Raw genomic sequence first — 25749 nt, 5'->3', positions numbered from 1 at the left:
TAACATGGCTCCTTTCAGTGACCAGACAATAACATGGCTCTTCTCAGTGACCAGACAATAACATGGCTCCTCAGTGACCAGACAATAACATGGCTCCTCAGTGACCAGACAATAACATGGCTCCTCTCAGTGACCAGACAATAACATGGCTCCTCAGTGACCAGACAATAACATGGCTCCTTTCAGTGACCAGACAATAACATGGCTCCTTTCAGTGACCAGACAATAACATGGCTCCTCAGTGACCAGTCTCTAACATTACTAGACAATAACATGGCTCCTCAGTGACCAGACAATAACATGGCTCCTCTCAGTGACCAGACAATAACATGGCTCCTCTCAGTGACCAGACAATAACATGGCTCTTCTCAGTGACCAGACAATAACATGGCTCCTCTCAGTGACCAGACAATAACATGGCTCCTCAGTGACCAGACTTGTCCTCATTTACTCTGAGGCACGAATCACGCGGCCGGCGCCCTGACCCGGATGTTGTTTCCCCACCCCGTGACGTCAGGCGGCCGCCCCCGGGAACCGAGCGCGAGTGGCAGCAGTGGAGAGAGTGAGTAGCAGCGGTTGTCAGGGAGTGAGTAGGAGCGGTGAGAGGTGGTTGTCAGTGAAACCCGGCCCCGGGCTACACAAGCGGCAGCAGGGACCCGCGCTCTTACCGTGTGTGTGTTTTTTTATGCTCTGGAGCCTGTCAGTCGGTTCATGTTTGTGCCTGACGCACCGAGCGGAAACAGGCTGTGAGCTCCCGTGTTCCCTTTAAATGGGATGGTGAATGGGAGAGGGACAGAGTTAGAACCCGGCCTGACCCATCCAATCCCATCCCTACCCCCCGAGCCTGCCTGAGGGCCAGCTCCTTGCTCAGCGTTGCCCACTTGTCTTGTCAGCATAAGCAGCCTAGCTGTACTCCTCCAACTTTGTAAGGGATTGGCCAGGACAGCGGGGATAACTCCTCTGCTCTTCTTCAAAATACTGCCAGAGGATCTTTCACGTCCACCTGAGAGAGCAGAAGGATCTCAGTTTAACTTATTTTAAATTTGTTCCTGGGACGTGGGCATCGCTGGCAAGGCCAGCATTTATTGCCCATCCCTAATTGCCCTTGAGAAGGTGGTGGTGAACCGCTGCAGTCCTTGTGGTGAAGGTACTCCCCCAGTACTGTTAGGGAAGGAATTCCAGGATTTTGATAATGAAGGAATGGTGAGACATTTCAAGTCAGGATGGTGTGAAACTTGGAGGGGTACTTGCAGGTGATGGTGTTCCCATGCGTCTGCTGCCCTTGCCCTTCTAGGTGGTACCTCTGTTACCTCTAGACTTGACTATTCCAATGCGCTCCTGGCTGGCCTCCCACATTCCACTCTACGTAAACTTGAGGGTCATCCAAAACTTGGCTGCCTGTGTCCTAACTTGCACCAAGTCCCGTTTGCCCATCACCCCTGTGCTCGCTGATCTACATTGGCTCCTGGTTAAGCAGCGCCTCGATTTCAAAATTCTCAACCTTTGATGGCCGTGCTTTCTGTTGCCTAGGCCCTAAGCTCTGGAATTCCCTGCCTAAACCTGTCCGCCTCGCTACCTCTCCTCCTTTAAGATGCTCCTTAAAACCTACCTCTTTGACCAAGCTTTTGGTCACCTGCCCTAATTTATTCTTATGTGGATTGGTGCCAAATTGTTTGTCTTCAAATACTCCTGTGCAGTGCCTTGGGACGTTTTGCTACGTTAAAGGCGCTCTATAAATACAAGTTGTTGGTAGAGGTCTCATCTGAAAGCAGCCACATCTGACAGTACAGCATTCCCTCTATACTGCACTGGGAGTGCCAGCCTATATTTGTGTGCCCAAGTCCCTGGAGTGGGGCTTGAACCTACAACCTTCTGACTCGGAGGTGAGGGTGCTACCCACTGAGCCACGGCTGATCGTGCAACAAGTGTGAACTTGGAATGTTGCTCACTTGGCCGATTTAACCAGGCACGCCGCACTGCCCTGTGCTGTTGCGGTTCACAAGTGACCATTTTACTTGATTGAAGTTTCTTTTATTTTGCCTGTGCTGCACCAGGAAAGTGCCAAATATTGTACAGTGCTTCAGCGAATTGGAATGCACTGACCGGTTCAGTTCATGTGCAAGTGCTCGATACTTGGTGTATTGATTACAGGGGGGTGACTGATTTCACTGCCCAATTATGTGATTAAGTCAGACTACCACTAGCAATTGTGATGAACAGAGAAGTACCAGTGAAACTAATAGTTGGACCCATGTTGTTCTTTTCATCATAAATGTGATTGGAGCCACATAAGAATTGACAAGTTAGGAGTTGTCATGATTTGTATTAAATGAAAAAAATTGAAGGTACCTGTGGTTGCCAGGTAATTAATGCTGTAATGACAAATAGGAATGGAGGGTGTTAATATCTGGGGAGGTGATGTGTACCTTGGGCTGTATGTTTTCAATTTTCAGTCTGCTGGCAGGTTCATGTAATTCTTGTGCTGGCTTGCTAAATTTTCTGATATTGTTGGGGGTTATAAACCTAATACAATAAAAGTAATTATTCCTTGTTACAAAACACAATTTAAAATTAACTTGGGGGCATCGACCAGAATCTCTTGATCAGTGAGCTGTCCATCATTCCATCCTGGAGAAGTCACTGACTTGTTTGGGGACAGACATGATGAGAAAACTGAGTGTTCCATATCCTTGTACAGTGTATCAACACATAGATACATAAAATTGTAATAAGAAAAGCCTATCCATGATGAACAATGGGTAAAGCTTTTGTCAGTAATGATTTTAATGCCACTCGACCTGTCTGCAGCCTTTGATGGTTGAACACACCATCCTCCTGCAAAGCCTCACCATCGTCATCCAGCTGGGTGGGACTGCACTCACCTGGTTCCATTTTTAGCTCTCTGGTCGTAGTCAGAGAATCACCTGGCTTCTCTTCCCGCATCGTTACCTCTGGTGTCCCCCAAGGATCTATCCTTGGCCCCCTCCTATTTCTCATCTACATGCTGCCTCTCGGCGACATCATCCGAAAACACAGCGTCAGATTCCACATGTATGCTGACGGCACCCAGCTCTACCTCGCCACCGCCTCTCTCAACCCCTCTACTGTCTCTAATTTGTCAGACTGCTTGTCCGACATCTAGTACTGGATGAGCAGAAATTTCCTCCAACTAAATCTTGGAAGACCGAAGCCATTGTCTTCAGTCCCCACCACAAACTCCGTTCCCTAATCACTAACTCCATCCCTCCCCCTGGCAACTGTCTGAGGCTGAACCAGACTTTTCACAACCTTGGTGTTGTATTTGACCCTGAGATGAGCTTCCGACCATCACTAAGACTACCTATTTCCACCTCTGTAACATCGCCCGTCTCCGCCCCTGCCTCAGCTCATCTGCTGCTGAAACCCTCATCCATGCCTTTGTTACCGCTAGACTTGACTCTTCCAACGCACTTCTGGCCGGCCATCCCATCTTCCACCCTTTGCAAACTTGATGTTATCCAAAACTCTGCAGCTTGTGTCCTAACTTGCACCAAGTCCCGTTCACCCATAACCAACATTCCAGTGAGCCTGTGTAGCGCTCTGTAGGCCCCGCTCAGCAGCTTTTAAATGGAAAAAAATGAGAATGGGCAAAAATTTGAATGGGTCGTGCGTGCAAAAGTTTAAATGGGTCATGGACCCAAAAAAAATTAGAGGGAACATTGTCCATGGTCCATGTGCTGATTGACCTACATTGGCTCCCATTTAAGCAACGTCTCGATTTTAAAGTTCTCATCCTTGTTTTCAGATCCCTCCATGGTCTCGCCACCTCCCTATCTCTGTAATCTCCTCCAGCTCTACAACCCTCAGATCTCTGCATTCCTCCAATTCTGACCTCTTGCGCATCCCTGATTTTAATTGCTCTACCGTTGGTGGCCGTGCCTTCAGCTGCCGAGGCCCTATGCTCTGGACTTCCCTCCCTAAACCTTTCTGCCTCTCTACCTCCCTTTCCTCCTTTAAGGCGCTTCTTAAAACCTACCTCTTTGACCAAGGTTTTGGTCATCTGCCCTGATAACTCCTTATGTGTCTCGGTGCCAAATCTTGTTGATAACGCTCCTGTGTAGCACCTTGGGATGTTTTACTACGTTAAAGGCACTATATAAATACAAGTTGTTGTTACATTGACTTCAGTAGGTTTACTGAACTATTAAAGGTTTTGGAAAGGTGGGATCTATTGCATCCACCCACACAATGGGAAATCAGTCATGGAATGAGAAATATTGGTGTACAGTCCAGTTTGCTGTGGGAAGTAAATCTTTTGATGACCATGGTTGTCAAAATCTCAAGGAGTGATTCTGGTAGACACGTTGAGACAATGGCTCAGAAATGAACATTGTTTCGGACGAGGATGGCAGGGCCATTGGGACTTCCAGAAATTGTAGGTTACTTGGAATTTTGGACTTCCTTATATAGTTATTTTTAAAAAATGGTATTAAATTATTGAACCAGTTTTATTTTTTTTTAATGTCTTTACTGGGAGTATCTTTTTGCTGAGGGGAAAGATCTAATGAGATTGTCCCACTGTAAATCTTCAAAGGGAGTTTGTTTTGAGGGATGTCATTTCAATACGTGTTTGACAACTCATGTTTTTCTTATGTTGTTAACAAACAAGCTGATCCATTGTTGGTTCACAGTCATCATTGTGATAAAAATGGTCGCCCCTCTCCATATATGAAAAGCTTGCCAAATGCTTTGTCATGTAGATAGTTCTCCTTTAATGGATGTGAATCAAATTTTGAGTGTTTTTAAGTTTGGTTTAATTAAATGAATTCTGTTGTAAGTTAACTTGAAATATTTTGATATGTGATAGATCAGTCTTTTCCACAGATCTATAAGAGCACTGAATAAATTTACAGATCACACATTCAGGAAGCTATGCTGAATAATATTGTGCACCATTTTGTGTATTTCGTGCTAACGTGTGATTGGAGATGTTTAACAATTTCCAAATCTCTGCTAATTATTCGATCATGTGATGTTAGCAGAAGCTTAACCGTATGTGCTGCCTAAATCAATCCACTTGTGATCTCTCTCTAATATATATCATAGAAATTTACAGCACAGAAGGAGGCCATTTGGCCCATCTTGTCCACGTGAAACCTAAAATATTGGTTTTAAAATGTTTCTGAATATGTTACTCTTTGCCCCCTCCCCCCCGCGATCCCTGTTTCAAGAACTTTGGGTTTTCCGACCTTTAATTCAAATCAATGGAAGTTAGTGGGGATTCCCTTGTGCGAACTGCTGTGACGTCAACAGGCAGTCTAAGCAGCCAATCAAAAGACAGAATTCTCACAGAGCGAACAAGGAAGTGAGTAAGCTCTTAAAATTCTAACGTTTTAAAAATGTTAGAGACAGCAAAACAAAGATTGGGGCTCTCACGTGGGGAAAAGACAAACCTGAAATAAAGATGGACAAACTTATAAGAAACCATTAAAAAAAAATTTTTAAAGATTTAAATTTTTATTAAAATGGACAAATTTCACACTGCACAAAATTAAAATTAGTTTTCCAGGCCCTTAACATGTGTTTAGTAGTAATAACACTGTTAAAACCTCAGTTACACCTAATCCCTTTGGGTCTAACTTTTAGTGGGGAATTTAACAATGTAATTACTGTGAAAGGGCCGAAGCTTTCATCAGTTTCAACGGTTTGGCTGATTACACAGATTGCCGGCTCACTTTGGGTGGCGGGGCACAGCGCAGCCTGTTTCAGAGCGGTCAATGACTGACTGCAACTTCAGGATTTCCGCATGCGTCAAATCCGGAAGTTGCAGTCAGTTTCAAAGGCGGAATGACAGCGAAAGCTGCCAGTTCACCATCATCCCGACCGAAAACTGACCCGTGTACATTCTAGAAATTCATTGCCATTACAACTTCAGCTGTTCTACTTCTCCTGGTCTACGTGAAAATTAAAATCTCCTTTTTTTAAACAGTTTGTTTTTGTTACATGCTTCCCTGATCTCATATTTATACATCCCCCTCCACTACATCACTATTATCAGGACATCTGTAGACATCTCCTACCAGAGTCTTGCATCCTTTGTTGTTCCTCAACTCAACCCAGAATGTTTCCACTGGCCGAGCAACCTTATTGAAAGGCCTTCTTTCTACTGCGGTAACCGTCATCTATCAATATTGCTACTCCTTTCCCAATTTCCCTGTTCTTTCTAAAGATCCTATAGCCTGGAATGTTTAGCTTCCAATCATGCTCGGGTTGCAGCTTGGTCTCTAATGGCTACTACTTCATACCCTTTAAGCTGAATTTATGCTTCAATCTCACTTGTTGTATTTCTGATGCTATGTGCATCTGCGTACATAACTCTTATCTACGTAACTGTCCCTAACCTGCTCATATGTCTTTTTGGTCTTTTTCTCATTTTTGACTTAGTGTGGATTTTCCCCTCCTAAACCCCCACCCCCCCCCCCCACAACTAGTTTAAATCTTTTCCCACTACGCTATTTACCTTTTCGCAGAGATATGAGTGACTGTCCAGTTCAGGTGAAGGCCATCCTGTCTGTACAACCTTTACTGGCTTGAAATGTAGTCTGTGTCCCAGACATCTGAAACCCTCCCTTTTTTACACCATCCTTCCAGCCACATGTTAACAATCATGATACTGTGACGGAGCCACTAAGGGACTCCAATCAATTGTATATAATTCCCTTTAATAATATGTTGGCTACAGCCTGAGTCTGTATCTTTGTTTTCACTGTTTACATGTACAGAGCGCGATCACTTTAATAGCGCGGGTAAATGCGATGACGTCACGCCGTTCATCACGTGATCCCCCACCGGCGGGAAAAACGTGATGACGTCAGCCACGGGACCGCCCAAGCAGTCCTCGTGGAGCCTCCAAACTGACTAGACCTATATTCGATGTTCTCCTGTAGTTATCCGTTGAACTCTGTTAGTTTTCATTAAATCTCGTTTATTTGATCGCCTGAGTGGACCTCAGTCTTTTGGACAGGACTAGACATTCCTACAATACTTCTCTCTCTGTCTGCTCTAGTGTGGTGTACTGGGAGAAATCATTGAATCATCCAGCACAGAAGGCCATCGTACCTGTGCTGGTTCTTTGAAAGAGCTATCCAATTAGTCCCACTCCCCTGCTCTTTCCTGATAGCTCTGAAAATGTTTCCTTCTCAAGTATTTATCAAATTCCCTTTTGAAAGTTATTATTGAATCTGCATCCACCACCCTTTCATGCAGTGCATTCCAGATCATCATAACTTGCTGCATAAAAGAAATTCTCCAACTCTCCTCTGGTTCTTCTGCCAATGACCTTAAAGCTGTGTCCTCTGGTTACCAACCCTCCTGCCACTGGAAACTGTTTCTCCCTATATACTCTATCAAAACCCCATAACATTTTGAATACCTCTATTAAATCTCCCCTTAACCTTCTCTGCTCTAAAGAGAACAATCCCAGCTTCTGTAATCTCTCCACGTAGTTGAAGTCCCTCATCCCTGGTACCAGTCTCGTAAATCTCCTCTGACCCTCTCTGACACCTTTCCTAAAGTGTTCATGTCAAGGTTTTGGAGAGGGCGCAGAGGGGATTTATCCAGAGATTACTACCCGATCAGAGAATAGCCACAAGCCTGAGCATCAGAGTTCGAGAAATGAGTGGGAAAAAACTGGGCTTTTCAATTTTGAAAGGAGGCAACTGAAAATGATCTTAAGGTATATAAGATATGGTATAGAAAAGGTAAATTTGAAACACTATTTTAAACTAAATTATCACAGTAGGACAGGTTCAAACTAGTAAACAATAAATATAAGATTAATATCGAAGTTCTTCATGTAAAGAATGATCTGTATTTGGAATGAATTTTTTGATAGGGTAGTGGAGGCAAAGCTCCTGAAATCATTTAAGAAACAATTGCATGCCATAACGGGTGAATTTTAAATGGATGGGCCTGCATCATCTGTGTCCATCTTGTGATACGGCATTGTATTTGTGCACACTCCTGAAACATCTGCAGGTTGGCTAATTAATGTTTGTAGGCACGATGTGGAAATAGGATTGTGACTGTTACACAGTTTCTTTAACTGGATAACTTATATCCAGAACACTTGGTTTTTCATGACCGTATTATCACGACAAAACCAAGTGTTCTGGATATGTTGTCCAAAAAGAAAGACTTGCATTTATAAAGCACCTTTCGCGACCTCAGGATGTCCCAAAGCGCTTTACAGCCAGTGAAGTACTTTTGGAGAGTAGTCACTGTTGTAATGTAGGAAAGTATTAGTGTGTAAGTTGTGCCTGTGACTTTTATGTTATACAACAAAAGAATATTTTTTTTGGATGAGACGTTAAACCGAGGCCCTGTCTGCTCTCTGATGGATGGAAAAGATCCCGTGGCACTATTTCGAAGAAGAGCAGGGGAGTTATCCCTGGTGCCCTGGCCAATATTTATCCCTAATCAACATCACTAAACAGATTATCTGGTCATTATCACATCGCTGTTTGTGGGAGCTTGCTGTGCGCAAATTGGCTGCTGTGTTTCCTACATTACAGCAGTGACTACACTTCAGAAAGTATTTCACTGGCTGTAAAGCACTTTGGGATGACCTGAGATCGTGAAAGATGCTACAGAAATGCAAGTTTTTTTTTACATAACTCTTAAGCCGTAAAACCGGAAGACGATTTTAGCAATGTGTATTTTTCCTACCCTCCTTTTATCCTTCTTTCTCGCTTGTCTCGCTGCTAACCTTTAGTAGGGAAGTGAGCAGTGGGTGCGTGAAGTGACCTGGACATTCTGGAATTGACCGTCAAGAGCTGAACCTCTGAATTTATGTTCCTTGCCTCTCGGATGGATTAGGCAGCTTCCTCATAATACTCCATCTCACAGTCTGAGCACGAACTTCCAATGCCTTGGTCAGTAAGGCTGGGTGGTTGAGGAAGGGATTCCATCGGATGACGTGAATGGGGCTACCAGGATTACCCTGCCCTACTCAAGAAACCTCCTATACCGGTAAAGGATGAGCATCGTTTCCAACTTCAGGTTAAGAAAATGCCTGCTGTTTCTTTTTATCTTTTACAGTCGCTGTGAGAATTCCTTGTTGAGCTTTTGGTTTCCAGGTCTGTGACCTATGCTTACAATTTTAAAAACATTCTTAATAATAATCAGGAACATCTGGTCTATTTAGAAACATGATTAGCACAGATGTTAGCTTTTAGCCTGATGCGGAACTGTACTGAACTTGTCGTATTGGACCCGCGATGTATTTATATTTAGAATGATCAGACTATCTTTTGCTGTTTTGTTAACCTTTGGGAAATATTAGATTGTCAAGTGTATGCATACTCTACTTCTGGTTGCCAAAGTTTCTCAGAAGGTGAAGGATATGTAAGCTAGTCAGATTCAATTTTGGGTCTTCATGTTAAATACCTTGTATGTGTTACTTACACTCCTTGTGTGGTCTGTTAACACCATGAAGTATATTCTTATGGCTGTAACATTGAAGTTAGGTCTATTTTCACACCTCTCCCTTCTCCACAGTGGTTTTAATTCCATATTAAAATTGCCCTTGTAAAGATTTCTTCTTTTATATTTTGTCTTTTTTTTTTCTTTATATAGGTTATTGGAGACTAAAAAATGTGACTTTATATTTAGTCACAAGAGCTAATCAAAACTTTTTGTTCCATATCTTGATTTACACTTTGAAATCTAGATTCAAAAATAAGGGGAGCAAAATATTGTATTTGCTGAGTCTAATTTGTTCAGGTATTGAGTCTAAAGTTAACTTAACTTATTTTGAATCAAATTTTTCTTCAAAGGTTTATAATTCACAGCTAGCAAAGTTTCCGCAAGCTTTCCGACCATTTAATCAGTTACTTTATGTTTTGGGATGTAACAGCTGAAAATGTTTAACTTGAACTTTAATTGTTTCGGGAAGTGGGGGGGAGGCCTCTGTTCAGAGATAAAAGCATTTGTTTTACCACGGCGTGTATTCTAGCTTCTATGTGGTGGTGATCGATCTTGCTAAAGTTAAATTTAAAAAATGTGAACATTTTTTGAAGATCACGATATGAAATATGTACCTTGATAACTCCTTGATATTATGCAGGTTAGTTGCAGTTGGAATAAGGGTCATAGATTCACAGATGGTGCATGGGGGGGGGGCAAAGGAACCATTTTCGGTCATCTTCAATCTAAAAGATTGTGACGTTTAGTTTGGTATTGCTCAACACTCAAAATCTTCTATTTTATGCTTAGTTTATATTTTTGAATGTGGTATTCTTATGAAAGTGCTTCCATTGCCTGAAAATGATAAACGGTGATGTAGGAATGTTGAATGCTGATAGTGAACCCAAGTGCAAATATTTTACAATAAGGGTATGCCGCCCTGCCAGCAGATAGTATTTTCCATGATTTGACAACTGTCAGAATACTGTCTGCTGGGAGGATCATGCACCCTTTATAATCTGTCATTATTTGCTGTTGGTGCTTGGCTCTTTGTTGAACTTGGGTGGAGTGAGGGACTGGCCTTGGGCATCCATCTTGGCTCAATGGTAGCACTCTCGCCTCCGAGTCAGAAGGTTGTGGGCTCAAGCTTCAGCATGTAATCCAGACTGACACTTCAGTGCAGTGCTGCTTTGTTGGAGGTGCTGTCCAGAGAACATGAGTTCAGACCTCACCATGGCAGTTTGAGAAATTGAATTCAGTCCTTTAGGAAAGGAAATCTGCTGTCTTTGTCCGATCTGGCCTATGTGATTCCAGAGCAACACGAATTGCCCTCTGAAGTTGGTCTATCAAACTACTAAACAGGGGGGGAAAAAAAGAATAAAATCGGATGGACCGCTTGGTTGTAACCTAGGCATCGAATCAGGACATGCCAAATGCACACCCAGCCCAGTCAATCCTGCAAAGTCCTCCTCACTAACATCTGGTGTCAAATTTGGGAGAGCTGTCCCACAGACTAGTCAAGCAACAGCCTGACATAGGTATGAATCTGAGAGTATGACTATCAGCCAGCACTCTAAACTCATCCATCACCATCCTTGGCTATATCCTGTCCCACCGGCAGGACAGATCCACCAGAGATCTGGGTACAGTGGTATACAGGGTTGGGGGGGGGGGGGCGGCAGCGGTAGTGGCTCTGGGAATCCTCAACATTGACTTCGGACCCCATTAAGCCTCATGGCTTCAGGTCAAACATGGGCAAGTAAACTTTCTGCTGATTGCAACTTACCATCCTCTTGCAGCTGATGAATCAGTACTTCTCCATGTTGAACACCACTTGGTAGAAGCACTGAGGGTAGCGCGAGCATCAAATGTACTCTGGGTGGGGGACTACTGTGTACAACCCTGGTTCAATGAGGTGGGTGGAAAAGCATGCCAGGAGCACCACCAAGCATACCTGAAAATGCAGTGCCATGAAGCTACATCACTGAGCTACCTGCATGCTAAACAGTGAAAGCAGCATGTAGTAGATGGAGCTAAGCGATCCCACAATCAACAGATCAGGTCAAACCTCTGTAGCCCTGCCATGTCCGGTTATGAATGGTGGTGAACAATTAAGCAACTAACGAGATGAGGAAGTTCCATGGATATCCCCATCCTCAATTATGGCGGAGCCCAGCACGAGTGCTAAAAACAAGCTGAAGCATTTGCAACCATCTTCAGCCAGAAGTACCAAATGAATTATCCTTTTCGGCCTCCTCCTGAGGCCCCTACCATCACAGATGTCTGTCTTCAGCCAACTCGATTCATTCCACGTGACATTAAGAAATGGCTGAGACTTCTTAGGCAGTCCCTCAGAACCGAGGATGACTTGCTTCCACATTAAAATGAGTTCGCAGGTGACTGATGAGTCCAATGCGGGACCTACAGTCTCTGTCACAGGTGGGGCAGATGGTGGTTGAAGGGGCGGGTGGGTGGGGTGCTTGGGTTGACGTGCGCTGCTTGCGCTTGCTTCTGGCGAAGAGATTCCAGCTATTCACAATATATATTAATGATCTAGACAAGGGAAGTAGATGTAATATCTCCAAATTTGCAGATGACACAAAGCTGGGTGGGCGTGTGTGCTGTGAGGAGGATACCGAGAAACTACAGGATGATTTGGACAGGTTGGGTGATTGGGCAGAAGCATGGCAGATGCAATAGAACGTGGATAAATGTGAGGTTATCCACTTTGGTGGCAAAAACAGGAAGGCAGATTATTATCTGAGCGACAATAGATTGGGAGAAGGGGAAGTGCAACGAGACCTGGGTGACCTTGTGCACCAGTCACTGAAGGTAAGCATGCAGGTGCAGCAGGCGGTTAAGAAAGCAAATGGTATGTTGGCCTTCGTAGCGAGAGGGTTTGAGTACAGGAACAAGGATGTCTTCCTGCAGTTGTACAGGGCCTTGGTGAGACCACACCTTGAGTATTGTGTGCAGTTTTGCTCACCTTATCTGAGGAAGGATGTTCTTGCCATGGAAGGAGTTCAGCGAAGATTCACCAGGCTGATACCTGGGATGGCAGGAATGACGTATGAGGAGAGATTGGGTCGATTGGGCTTGTACTCGCTGGAGTTTAGAAGAATGAGAGGGGATCTCATTGAAACTTATAAAATTCTGAAAGGACTGGACAGACTAGATGCAGGAAGGATGTTCCCAATGGTCTGGGAGTCCAGAACCAGGGGTCACAGTCTAAGGATAAGGGGTAGGCCATTTAGGACAGAAATGAGGAGGAATTTCTTCACCCAGAGAGTGGTGAACCTGTGGAATTCTCTACCACAGAAGGCAGTAGAGGCCAATACATTAAATATATTCAAGAAGGAGTTGGATATATTTCTTGAGGCTAAAGGGATCAAGGGGTATGGGGAGAAGGCAGGGACAGGGTACTGAATTTGGATGATCAGCCATGATCTCATTAAATGGTGGAGCAGGCTCGAGGGGCCGAATGGCCTACTCCTGCTCCTATCTTCTATGTTTCTATGAGACCCAAGGCGTTTGGTGCGTTCCCGAATGCTTCTCTTCCGCTTTGTGCGATCTTGGGCCAGGGATTCCCAGGTGTCGGTGGGGATGTTGCACTTTTTCAAGGAGGCTTTGAGGGTGTCCTTGAAGCGTTTCCTCTGCCCACCTGGGGCTCTCTTGCGTGCCGGAGCTCCGAGTAGAGCGCTTGTTTTGGGAGTCTCGTATCGGGCATATGGACGATGTGATCCGTCCATCGGAGCTGATCGAGTGTGGTCAACGCTTCGATGCTGGGCATGTTGGCCTGAGCGAGAACACTGATGTTGGTGCACGTATCCTGCCAATGGATTTGCAGGATCTTGTGGAGGCAGCGTTGGTGGGAGAAGACGATTGAGGAGAATTCTTGCGATGACTTTCCCTGTAGTAGACAGCAGGGAAACTCCTCTGTAATTACCGCAATCGGACTTGTCACCTTTCTTGAAGATGGTCACAATTACGGCATCTCTGAGATCCCCTGGCATGCTCTCCTCCTTCCAGATAAGAGAAATAAGTTCATGAATTCGCACCAGTAGTGCTTCTCCGCCATGCTTTAGTGCCTCGGCAGGGATTCCATCTGCTCCTGAGGCCTTGTTGTTATTCAGTTGACGGATGGCCTTTTCAACCTCATGCCGGGCTGGGGTCTGTCTTCAGCCAGCTCAATTCATTCCACGTGACATTAAGAAATGGCTGAGTGCACTGGACGTAGCAAAGGGTATGTGCCCTGACAACGTCGCAGCCTGTGTTCCAGCATTAGCCGTGCCCCTAAACATGCTGTTCCAGTTCATCAACCCAACAATGTGGAAAGTTGTATGTCCTGCTAACAAAATGCAGGACAAATCCAATCCAGCTAATTACCGCCCTATCAGCCCACTCCCAGTCATCAGAAAATCAACAGCGCCATCAAGAAGCACTTACTCACCAATAACCTGTTCATCGATGCTCATTTGTGTTCCGCCAGGACCACTCCGCTCCAGACTTCATTGCAGCATTGTTTCAAACATGGACAAAAGGGCTGAATTCCAGAGGTGAAGTAAGAGTGACTGCCCTAGACATCAAGGCAGCATTCGACCAAGTGTGGCACCGAGGCATCCTAATAAAACTGAAGATAATGGGGATCAGGGAGGAAACTCTCCAGTGGCTGGAGTCTTATCTGGCACAAAGGAAGATGGTTGTGGTTGTTGGAGGCCAATCATCTCAGCCCCAGGATGATGCTGCACGAGTTCCTCAGGTCAGCGCCCTCGGCCCTGCAATCTTCAGCTGCTTCATCAATGACCTTCCCTCTATCATAATGTCATAATTGAGGCTCTTTGCTGATGATTGTACAACATTCATCTCCATTTGCAATTCCTGAGATAATGAAGCAGCCTGTGCCTGCATGCAGCAAGAACTGGATAAAACCCAGGCTTGGGCTGATAAGTGGCAAGTAAGTTTCGTGCCAGGCAATGACCACCTCCAAAAAGAGATAGTAGAACCACCTCCCCATGACATTCAATGGCATTACCATTGCCAAATTCTCTGCTATCAACATCCTGGGTGTCAGAAACTCACTGGACCAGCCACATAAATGGAGCAGGTCAGAGGGTTGGGTATTCTTTGACAAGTGGCTCACCTCCTGACTCCCCAAAGCCCCTCCACCCTAAGTCAGGAATGGGAATACTCTCCACTTGACTGGATGGGCGCAACTCCCAGAACACTTAAGAAGCTTGACACGATCCAGGAGGAAGAAGTTAGCTTGATGAGCACCTCATCCACTAGCCTAAACATCCACCGTCGGTGTACTTGGATGCAGATTGTATCGTCTACAGGATGTGCTGCAGCAAGTTGCCAAGGCTTTTTCGGCATCACCTCCCAAATCTACCTAATAGAATGCTCTGCTAACTCTTGGGAACAAATTTTTTCCTAACAAAATTGCTCTCATTGGGAATTCGCTTTTTGTCTGCTGCTAGTAAATTGAATGTTTGATTTGCAGTAGTGACATTTAACTTAGACTTCTTTAGTTATAAACAAATCACAATGTGCAGGGTGCTCCTTTTCTATTTTTCAAAGCACACTATTGTACTACACCATAGACTTGTCGGTGCAGGGCAGGAAAATCGCTTTGATTAACCAGTCGGGAACACGTTGCCTTTCAGTGAAAAAACAAAATGACTTGTCGTGAAGGACATTTAAACCTTTATTCTCAATCCTTCATTGTTTTTTCTTTACTTAATGTTTGCATATGATTAGTTTCTGCTCTTGTATTAACTCCTTGTCTATATCAGAGTAGGGAATGATCTTTTGTTTTCCCCTCATGTTTTCGCGACCAATGGTTCTCCACTCCTGAGGCATTGACTGCTGCAACTTGCCAAAATTTCTTCGGCAGCACCTCCTAAAGCTACAACCTCCAGCACCGAAAAGTATACGGGCTGCATGTGCATGGGTAAACCATCACCTCCATGTTGCCCTCCAAGTCACACAACATCCTGATTTGGACATATATCGTTGTTTCTTCATTGTTGTGGTGTCAAAATCCTAGAACTCTGTCGAACAGCATTGTGGGAGCACCTTCACCATATGGACTGCAGCGGTTTAAGAAGGCGACCCACCAGCACCTTCTCAAAGACAGCTGGGGATGGGCAATAAATGCCAGCGTTGCCCACGCCCTGAGAATTAATTAAAAAAAAAAAAAAAACCTGAGGGCCCATCTGCTGTTCAGGTGATCCCATGGCTTTATTCGAAGAGGAGGAGCAGGAGAGTGCTCCCGGTATCCTGGCCAACATTTATACCTCAACCAACACTATCAAAACCATGTTAATTGGTCATTTATTTTGAGGCTCTTTGTGGGATCTTGCTGTGTGCAAATTGTCTGCCGTGTTTGCCTACATTGCAACAGTGACTGCACTTCAGAAGTAATTAATTGGCTGTGAAATTCTTTGGGACGTCCTGAGGTCGTGAAATGGTCTCTAAAGTAGCAGCTTCTGCCTCATTATATTGCATTCCATTTGTGGAAACTGTGGTGTTCCATAAATGAGTGAGAATCCTGAGGTAACCGTTCATTCCTTTACTCTAGAAAGCTGTTTCCTGTATTCAGTTAAATCACTTCATTTTGGTCTTGGGAAATACTGGCTAAAAGAGGAAGGCTTACAAATATGATTGTTGTGAACCTTCCTTGGAATAGCCGCTGAAATTTGTTTTTCTTTGTTATTTTGTTTTCTCCGTTTAATATATTGGTTCCGGGATTAGACGGGACATTTTCGCTTTGAAACTTGGAATTGCATGAGAGTCTTATTCCCAGCTTCTAATTTTTCTTCCTTCTTGTGGGGAAGTACTTTGTGTATGCTTGGTTATTTATTTGTGAAAGGGTGGTTGAAATCGGATGCTCACTGTGGGAAATCACTACCATAAAACCCATTCTACCAACCTGCAGTACAGCACTCTAGCCAAAGGGCTGTTTTTAACTTAGATTTTTGTTATGAAAACTTTACATTCTTTTCTTGCAGTATGGTATATTATGGCTTGCATTAAAGGTTGTAATAGCAGATGCAAGCATTGAGGATCTTACGCAGTTCTGTATATTTGCACTGTACATTCATGTGGTTGGGATGCTTCCTGCAAAAAGGGGGGGCGTGCTTTTTGGGCGTGGGGTATGGTGAAGGTCAGACAGCATGGGGTGCATGGTATCTTAGTGGGCATTTGGGTTCTGGGAAAGTATTAGTGGTCTTTTTCTCTCAAACTGACAAAAATTGTAAATTCAACTTTACAAAGTATTATCGGATTGGAGTATTTCAGGGTATTGGAATAGTCTGGATATGAGAAATAATAGAAGTCAAAACATTCTAGCCATCTTTTTTAACAACCTATCCCATGTGGCAAAATTGTTTCTATGAGAGTGTTTTACTCTATCAAAACCTTTCATAATTTTAAAGACCTCTATTATTTCACCCCTCAGCCTTCTCTTTTCAAGAGAAAAGAGGCCCAGCCTGTACATCATTTCCTGATATGTATGTCCTCGCATTTCTAATATCATCCTTGTAAATCTTTTTTGCAACCTCTCCAGTGCCTCTATATCCTTTTTATAATATGGCAACCAGAATTGTACGCAGTACTCCAAGTGTGGTCTAACCAAGGTTCAGTACAAGTTTAGCATAACTCGATACAAGTTTAGCATAACTAAAGATGTCCTGATGTTAACATTTTAAGGGCTGATAGAACAAAGTTACCTCCTGTTTACAATACTGTGACCTTGAGCTACAAATTGGCATGCAAGGAGAAGTGGAGTTGAAGACCAAAGTGGTGCCTAGGACGTTACACATGAAGAAGAACATGGAAACTCTACAAGCTTTCGCAGAGGAAAAGAATAAAAATGGCACGGTTGCAGAATAATTTTGCATTAGTCTGCCATGTAGTGGTCCATTGCTAGCAGAGAAGGCAGTCACCATGTCCCAACAACTTGGTGTGGTAGACTTCAAGATGACAAATAAATGGATGTGGAGATGAGAGAAATGTCACAACATTTAACTGCAAGATAGCCACATTGAAACAGGTGCCATGGCCTTAGGACTTATGGATGGCTGATGGTTGGGGTTACTCCTGCTTTCTGAGTATGAGCCATGGACCTTTTTAGCCCTGGTGAATAGACCTCTTTTGGTAGAGTCCCTGATAAGACCTTGCTTCTCTGAAGAGATATGGATGGGTGGCAAAATAAGTAAGAAATGAGTGATTCTGCTACTGTGTGTGAACATAGGTGGCAGTGATAAGATCATGTCTTTCATAACTATGAATCTTCAGGTTCAGCAAAACAAGAACTAACTTCCTGTGCATTGCAATGTGAAGGAGGAGGTGTGGATGATCTCCGACCCATTCAAGGTCAGGATGAAGCATCTGAATAAGATGATGCATGCCAAAGGCTTACAAGTACTTTTCCTGCATCATTGCTGCACTGCGTTAGATGCCCAACATCCACTGCATACATCTGCTGCCAACACTAGATAAGATTGAAAGTTTTAAAATGGAAAAAATTGCTTTCTGTCCATTTGGATAGGTTATTTGAGATGGATAGGGATGGGAGTACTGTGGTGGGGGTGAGGGGTTGGTTGTGGGGATGTGTATAAAATGCATAGGCAAGGGTTATGTATCACATTAGGAAGTATTTATTTTCACATCGTTATTTCCCTCTGGAACAGATTACCAAAATATGTGGTAAGTATGAACTCATTACAAGGGAGCTGGGCAGGTTCTTGAAAGAGGAAGATCATTCCAATTATAGAGGGCAAATTGCAGGTTACCAAGGATTAGAAGGACAAGCAGAATTTATGGGTTACAGTGGTCTCCTGGAGCTTGCTTGATTGCCTCACGTAGTTGAAGAGGAAAATCCCAGAGCTTTTCCTAAGTTGATCTCAGGTTTTTCACTTCAACTAGAAGATTGCATGGTTGAGGGATGGATAAATGTGGATGAGGTGGGCTGGAGGGATTGGATGATCTTTTCTTGTCTTTTTCATATGTAGAAAGCTACAATATTAAGATATGATCATTGTCAAAAATCTTAAGGCAAAGTATTGCACTTGTCTCCACAATTGCTACGTGGCGACTTGCAATTCTGGCAAGAGCCCAAATTTGAGCTTAATATAGCAATGGACCTCTACCATGCTAGGTCCAAGATCACTCCACAGACCTTTGCTATTGCTTGTTGCTATTGCTGGTTCAAAGATGACAATGCCCAGGACATCAATGTGGATCAGAGGAATCTGTTGATTTCAATCCCCAACAGCTCTTGGGACACCTTATGGAGTTGCTTGACATGCCTACCAAAGTGGATTTTGATGCATAGATGATGGCTGATGACCAAGGGCATGTGTTTAGTAAGGTACTATCTGACTTGGAGATTGAAGTACAAGTCAGAACAGTAGATGTGGTGATGGAGAAGAATAGTGATGGTGATATGCTCCTGTGATTAAGATGCCAAGACAGCATTGAAGACTCTACATCTCTTCCTGCAATGCAGCAGTGGTAATGCATCTTGCAAGTTGGCTAACATTGCCAACCTGGAGGCTTGTGTTGAGAGACAGTCTCTGGGGGGAAAAAAAGTCACAGAAGATGCCAATGAGCTTCTTTAACCTTATTTAATAGTTTGATATTTATAGCTTTGATGTTTGCATTTCTTTGCTAAAAAATAGTTTGGTCATTTGATTATGACTACATTGGAATGGTTCGTTTTCCATTCTTGTTAAGTATGATAGTTAGAAAAGGTAAAGTAGCTATTTTGTTTCTTTAACTTTTATTTTAACTAATAACTTGCCTGTGCTGTTACCCGTGATAAGTTAACGAATATGTTTTTATGATGAATAAGATGATATTTGAGTTGGGGGAGAGACTTCAGAAACTCCTTCTGAAGAGCCACTTGGTGGCCAGAGCCTGCAATTACAAGGTGACAGTTAACAGTCATTTAGAATGGTAACTGTTGATGGAAAGCGTGGCCAAAAATCATGCCAACAGGAAGTAAGGTTTGTGAACGGGCGATGCACACCCTATGCAAGATTTTTTAATATATAGATGTTATACAGAACCAATGTGTACAATATATTGTACAATATCTCCTGTAAATCACGTGTTAATACAATATCTTCTCTGAACACGTTTTAGTTCAGATTACCATGCAGTATTAAGTACCGCAATCTTCTATGGAAATTAATGCAAAATATGATATAAAAACTAAATATAATTAAATCACATTTATGTCTACACCTCTTATAAAGAAATTTGACTACATATAGGCTCAGAAATTAATGGAAAAATAACTGAGTTTACGGCGCTCAACATTATTAGTGCATGAAAAAACCCAGCAATTTGTGGCGAGGAAGAGATACGCCATGAGTTGTGAATCGCCACAAATTGAAGGACGATTTGCACCATTCCGCCATTAGCCTCTCAAAAAAGAGAGCTCGCCATCAACCGCCCCATGAGTTTCAGGAAATTGATGACTTTGAGCTGTAAATAAGAATGAGTCTCGCCGCAACCATTTAGTGCTTTACACATAATTACACTGGGTTAGGAACAGGATTAGGCCATTCAGCCCCTCGAGCCTGTTCCGCTGTTCCGTTCGATCATGGCTGATATGTATCTCAACTCCTTAAATAACGTGGCATAATTCAGAGACTTGATGTGGGATCAGTGTTTAAAGAAAGAGTTTTTATTTGTATAGTGCCTTTCATGTCATCCAGATGTCCCAAAGAGCTTTACCTCCAATAAATTACTTTTGAAAGTGTGGTCACTGTTATGTAGGCAAACACAGCAGGAAGGTCCAACAAACAGTAATGAGATAAATGGCCAGTTAATCTGTTTTGGTGGTTTTGGCTGAGGGGTAAATGTTGGTTGGGACACTGGGAGAACTCCCCTGCTCCTTTTTGAAAAGTGCCATGGGATCTTTTGTTCCCACCTGAACAGACATCGAGAAAATAATGCCGTATTCCTGGAGTATTGCACTGAAGTATCAGCCTTGATGCCAGTGTAATGTGTTTGTCTCTGGAGTGGGCTCGAAGCCGCAACCTTCTGACTCGGGTGAGAGTGCTACCCACTGAGCCAAGCTAAAACCAAAGAATAAATAAGACCGACTGTAAGCTTCACTTCCAGCTGTGCAGCACACAGCCTAATGTTTGTTGCTGTTCTGTATCAAGTAATGAGAAGATTTTTGAGGCTGCCTGTTGCTCGGGTATACCTGTCACAGCTGATTAGTTGGGTAAAGTATCTCAAAAACAGCTAAACATTTTACTTCGGTGGGGAGGGGGGATGCAGTTGTCATTAATTCTTTTGTCCCACTACATATCAACCAGTCACAGATTGGTTTCAGCAGCACTTACGGAGTTTATGCGCCACAATCCTAACTAAAGGAGGCTGCGTACAGGAAACTTTGGTCTGTCCGGAATGCTCGATCCACCAGCAAAAATCAGGAGCCGTTTCGTTAGTTTTTTTTTCTTTTCGTTGCTTTTTTTTCACCAGTCAGGCTCTGCAAGGTCTCGCTGAAGCTGTTGCTAAGCTACAGAGACGCTTGCAAGGTACGGCCAACTGTTTAGGGTTTGTTGCCAGATACGGAGCTCAAAAGTTCCGTATGTTTCAACATTAGTGCTGGTTTGTCCGGCAGTTTTGATGGGACGGCAACAGCTCGGTCCCGTCGGTGCCGGATATCACAATGTTTCCTGTAATTGCTTAATGTCTCTGGGTATAAATAGAAATGGAGTGGGAGGGAACTTCTCAGTTAATGTTGTCTTGATTTTGTCTTTCTCATAGCTGACCCTGTTAAACTTGAACTGTACATTTTTACGAAAGCCGAACTTTAAGTCGTTGTGGATACATTTGTAGTTGAAAGGGCTGCAAAGCATTGTTAAGGATTTCCTTCCGAAAATTCACCATTGTGGTGTTATAATGGCCTCACTTTGAACCATGGCATATTCTGAACTACATTTATAGCTAACGCTTTGAAGTTGACTGAATTTGGCTGTTCTTTAGATAACTGGCAGCGTCTTATTAAGTTCTACAATAATTTGTATCAGCAATAATTATTAACCATTTGGAGGACTGAAGTGCTATTTTTGATTTTATGTAAGAAGTATTTAAATTTAGAATAATGTCAATATGGTGATGTACCATTTTATGTTGATTATAGATGCTCTTGTACAATATTTTATATTAAGTGCAAAAATAATTGTTTTAGAAAACCACTGTTTTGACGATTTACAGTGAATTGTTAATTTTGCTGCAAAGGCTACAAAACACTGGCAACTTTGTTTAGCTTTCTAAAAATTGCATAAGCACCTTGTGTGTATATATTGGCTTTCTTCTGCAACCTTTATACTTATACTGAATATCGCTGCCATTTTATAATTAAAAAAAAATCAAAACCGGAACCGCACAGCACCTTCTGAAATATTAAACAAAGGTTATGTGACTGGTGACGAGTTGACTGCAAAACCTATGAGCAGCAGTCTTGAACAGCTAGTGTCCTGCCAGGATAATTGTCTGAAATTTTTATAATTGGTTTTGATGATCTGGTGATGTCACAAATTTTATTAATATGATTCCTCCCTCTTCACCCCCCCCCCCCAACCATTTTAAAATTGTATTTGCTTCTCCGCTACATTATTTCCCCCCCCCCCCCCCCCATTTTTCCCAAATGCCGCTATTCTGGAAATTAGGATGGACAGGTAAGTGACCTTTCACATCAATCCGCTATTACTACTCTGCAAAAAGCAGCCAGAAGGTGTGGAAGACTTAACCTATATGTTCTTTTCTCCATCTTTGGGGGAATGCTTAACTTCTCTTTATGCCTCCCTTCTGTACAGATTAACAGGGACTGGGAACACCAGTGTTTTGCTATTTTTGATTTCTTTTCCCCCCCTCCCACCCCCAGCAGTGTATGCCGCATTCTATTTCTCAGCAAAAGAAACCGGTCACCTGCTTCCCCCTTTTTTCCCTTTCTCATTCGCTTTCTCTCACTCTCTTCCCTCCCCACAACTCTCTTTCTTTCTGTAAGCAGCTGTTAAGGAGGTGCCCAACAGTGGTAGGGATTGATGCGATGCACGTTTCCCTCATATTTATGTTTAAAATAAGTTTGAAATCCAGCAATCAGCGCAGTCAGCAGTTTAAATATTTAGTCAGCTTACTCACGCCCTATTCATTACCCCCTCTCTTCGCCCCCCCCCCCCAAAAAAAAAGATTGATGTTGATGTAGTCCTTTGGGTGGTGTTTGAATAAAAGAAAAATGGGAGCTTGGCTGTAATCTTTATCAGAATTAAATTCCACATCAGCGGTGTCAGTGCTGTATGTTTAAGGAAATATGTATTAACCTATTAGCATCCAGTTTTCATTGGAGACGAGCCATTTTCACGCTGAGCTTGTGTTCCTGCTTGAAGTCTTCCTGTCACTGTTCCGTATCCACGACCCAGCCTAGGGCGTCTTTTGACGGATAGCTAGCCATTTCCTGTGCTATACACTAACACTAATTGAAAATTTGGGTGGCCTTGCTTATTTATTTTGAAGGAATGCAATGGGTTATATTTTCATGGCAGTTTCTCAGCAGTGCAGCATTTCAGTCTCCAGATCACTGAAAGCAAAAAATGAGATTGTGAGGCCTAATTTGATTTAGACATTTTATATCATTTAAAGCCTTTCTGAAAATTCTCTAGCAACATAAACAACCTCTGTTTTCTTTAAGACTTGTAACGTTATTTGAATTATACTATATTTCTGTGTCAACAGAACTGTTGTGTGGGGCTTCAGCACATTACATGTTTTGATGTGAATTTTTGAAATGTTTTATTTGAAAGAACTTGGGGTCTTTGGTAAACTATGTAATATACATAATATACATGAAAACACTTTATGTAACCAAATAGATTTCAATGGCAAACTAAATAAAATCAGAACAATACCGAATAGAATGCTCTGCTAACTCTTGAGCAAATACTTTCCCAACAAAATTGCTCTTGTTGGGAATTCACTTTTTGTCTGTTGCTAGTAAATTGAAAGTTTGATGTGCAAATAGAGACATTCCACTTCGACTTCTTTAGTTATAAACAAATCACAATGTGCAGGGTGCTCCTTCTTCTATTTTACAAAGCACACTATTGTACTATACCATGGACTTGTCGGTGCAGGGCTACCAGTCAGGAGCAAGTTGCCTTCCAGTGAAAAAACAAACTGACTTGTCGTCGAGCTCATTTAACCCTTTATTCACAATCCTTTATTGTTTTTTCCTTACTTAATTGTTGCATGTGATTAGTTTCTACTCTTGTATTGGCTCCTTGCCTGCATCAGAGTCAGAATAGACATTTTGTGTTTTCCCCTCGTATTCTCCACCAATGATTCTCCCCTCCTGAGGCATTGAGTGCTGCAACTCGCCCAGGCTTCTTCGGCAGCACTTCCTAAAGCTACGGCCGCCTCCACCTAGAAGGACAAGGGAAGCAGGTGCATGGGATCACCATCACCTCCAGGTTCCCCTTCAAGTCGCACACCATCCTGACTTGGGCATATATTGCCATTCCTTCATTGTCACTGGATTAACATACTGGAACTCCCTACCTAATAGCATTGTGGGAAGAAGGCCCACCACCACCTTCTCAAAGGCAACAAGCAATAAATACAGGCCTGGCTAGAAATGTCCACATCTTGCGATGAATAAGAAAATCTTGATACCTTACTGAGATATGGTTCCATGGACACTGAGTGCTAGCTCTCCGTCAAAAGACACCCTAGGCTGTGTCGTGGATACGGAACAGTGACAGGAAGACTTCAAGCAGGAACACAAGCTCAGCATGAAAATGGCTCGTCTCCAATGTTTAAGCATCAGAAGTGAGTTTCAGCATATTTTTCAGCTTTGGGGAAGATCACAGTTGTGTCCATTCCTGCCCTCACCAAGGTTCATAAGGGTTACTTGATGCTGATCAGTTGCGGGAGCATTACCTTCAGTGCAGTATTAAGGGTGTGCTGTACTGTCAGCGGTGCCGTTTTTTGGATGAGACGTTAAACCGAGGACCCTTTTGATTGTTGTAAAAGATTCAATGGAAACATTTGAAGAAGAGCAGGATAGTTTTCCCTGGTTGCCCTGGTCAACCTACATTACTAAAAACAGATTATCTGGTCAATATCTAATTGCTGTTAGTGGGACCTTGCTGTGTGCAAGTTGGCTACCATGTTTCCTACATTACAACAGGGACTGCACTTCAAAAGTACTTAATTGGCTGTAAAGCGCTTTTGGATGTCTTGAAGTTGTGAAAGGCGCTATATAAATGCAAGTTCTTTCTATATCTCGCAACTGATCCCTGTTCTGCCTTTTAGTGAATGGTGATGACACAAAACAAACAAACTATCTGATAATGGCTACTCACTCCTCATTTGGAAAATGCAAGCTTATGCTAGGTAGGAAAGAAAGGGATTTTTAAATTCTTTCACATATTACTCAACTGAAGTTTGGATCTTGCTAGTCCACAGGGCAAAAGAGCGAATAATAAGCCATTTAGTTGATGAGCTATAAAATTCATTCAGGCTCTCCAAGCTTCTCCTTTCATTGTTGTTTTATCTACTATATTTTGTTTAATTGCTATGGCTCTTTTCTGCTATATTCAGAATTTTATGTTTTCCGATTCACTCCCTACCCTGACTGTCATTACACACGCTTCTCTACTCTGAGTCTCCGTGCACACCTTGTCGGTTTCTGCAGTCTTACGGCTCCAGGCTCTCTGGTGCACTTACTCTGACTCTTTGCTCTTTTCATCCCTGCTTGCTATATGTATGAGTGGGATTGTGAATTTAGCAGTTAGGGGAAGAGAATAGGAAAGATCCACAAATCAAGATGTGAATCACAAAATCTGTGCAGCACAGAAGGAGACCATTCAGCTGGTGTCTTTCTCCACATGAGCCACCAGCCTAATCCCACTCTCCTCACTTCTCTTGTTCCAAGCAATGACCTAATTCCCTTTTAAAAAGAATTTATAGACTCTGCTTCAACAATGATTTGTTGCAGAAAATTCCAAATTCTAACCACCCTCTCTGTAAAGAATTTTTTCCAACCTGCCTGTAATTGTTAAACGTGTGCCCTCTCCTGTCTCCATCCCGTAGCAACAATCTATCACTTTACCTCAATCAGGTCACCCCGTAACCTTCTCCGCTCTGGTGAAAAAGACCTTAACTTCTCAAGTATCTCTTTAACTGTAACTCCTCATGCCCGGCAACATTCAAATGAATCTATTTTTAAATATGTTCTCTATAATGGGGGCTGGGGGTGGTTGGGGAGTGTACACTATACTC

At 43.0% G+C, this 25749-nt stretch overlaps 1 protein-coding gene across 5 annotated transcripts in view; it reads left to right on the top strand.

Annotated features, from left to right (window-relative positions):
* The first annotated feature begins 455 nt into the window (after positions 1-455).
* exoc2 (exocyst complex component 2) overlaps positions 456-25749 on the top strand; it is a 303326-nt gene continuing 278032 nt past the window's right edge. For 2 of the 5 annotated variants that reach the window (XM_085989137.1, XM_085989132.1), the window contains exon 1: positions 456-562. The gene's annotated coding sequence lies outside the window, so the exon portion shown is untranslated. The other 3 variants (XM_085989135.1, XM_085989136.1, XM_085989134.1) reach the window with 3 other exon arrangements.

The sequence above is a fragment of the Somniosus microcephalus genome, chromosome 5, assembly GCF_052327205.1.
Source record: "Somniosus microcephalus isolate GS21.2 chromosome 5, FLI_Smic_1.0, whole genome shotgun sequence".
NCBI lineage: Eukaryota > Metazoa > Chordata > Chondrichthyes > Squaliformes > Somniosidae > Somniosus > Somniosus microcephalus.
The sequence above is the reverse complement of the archived record's forward strand: the minus strand, read 5'-3'. Positions and strand labels throughout refer to the sequence as shown.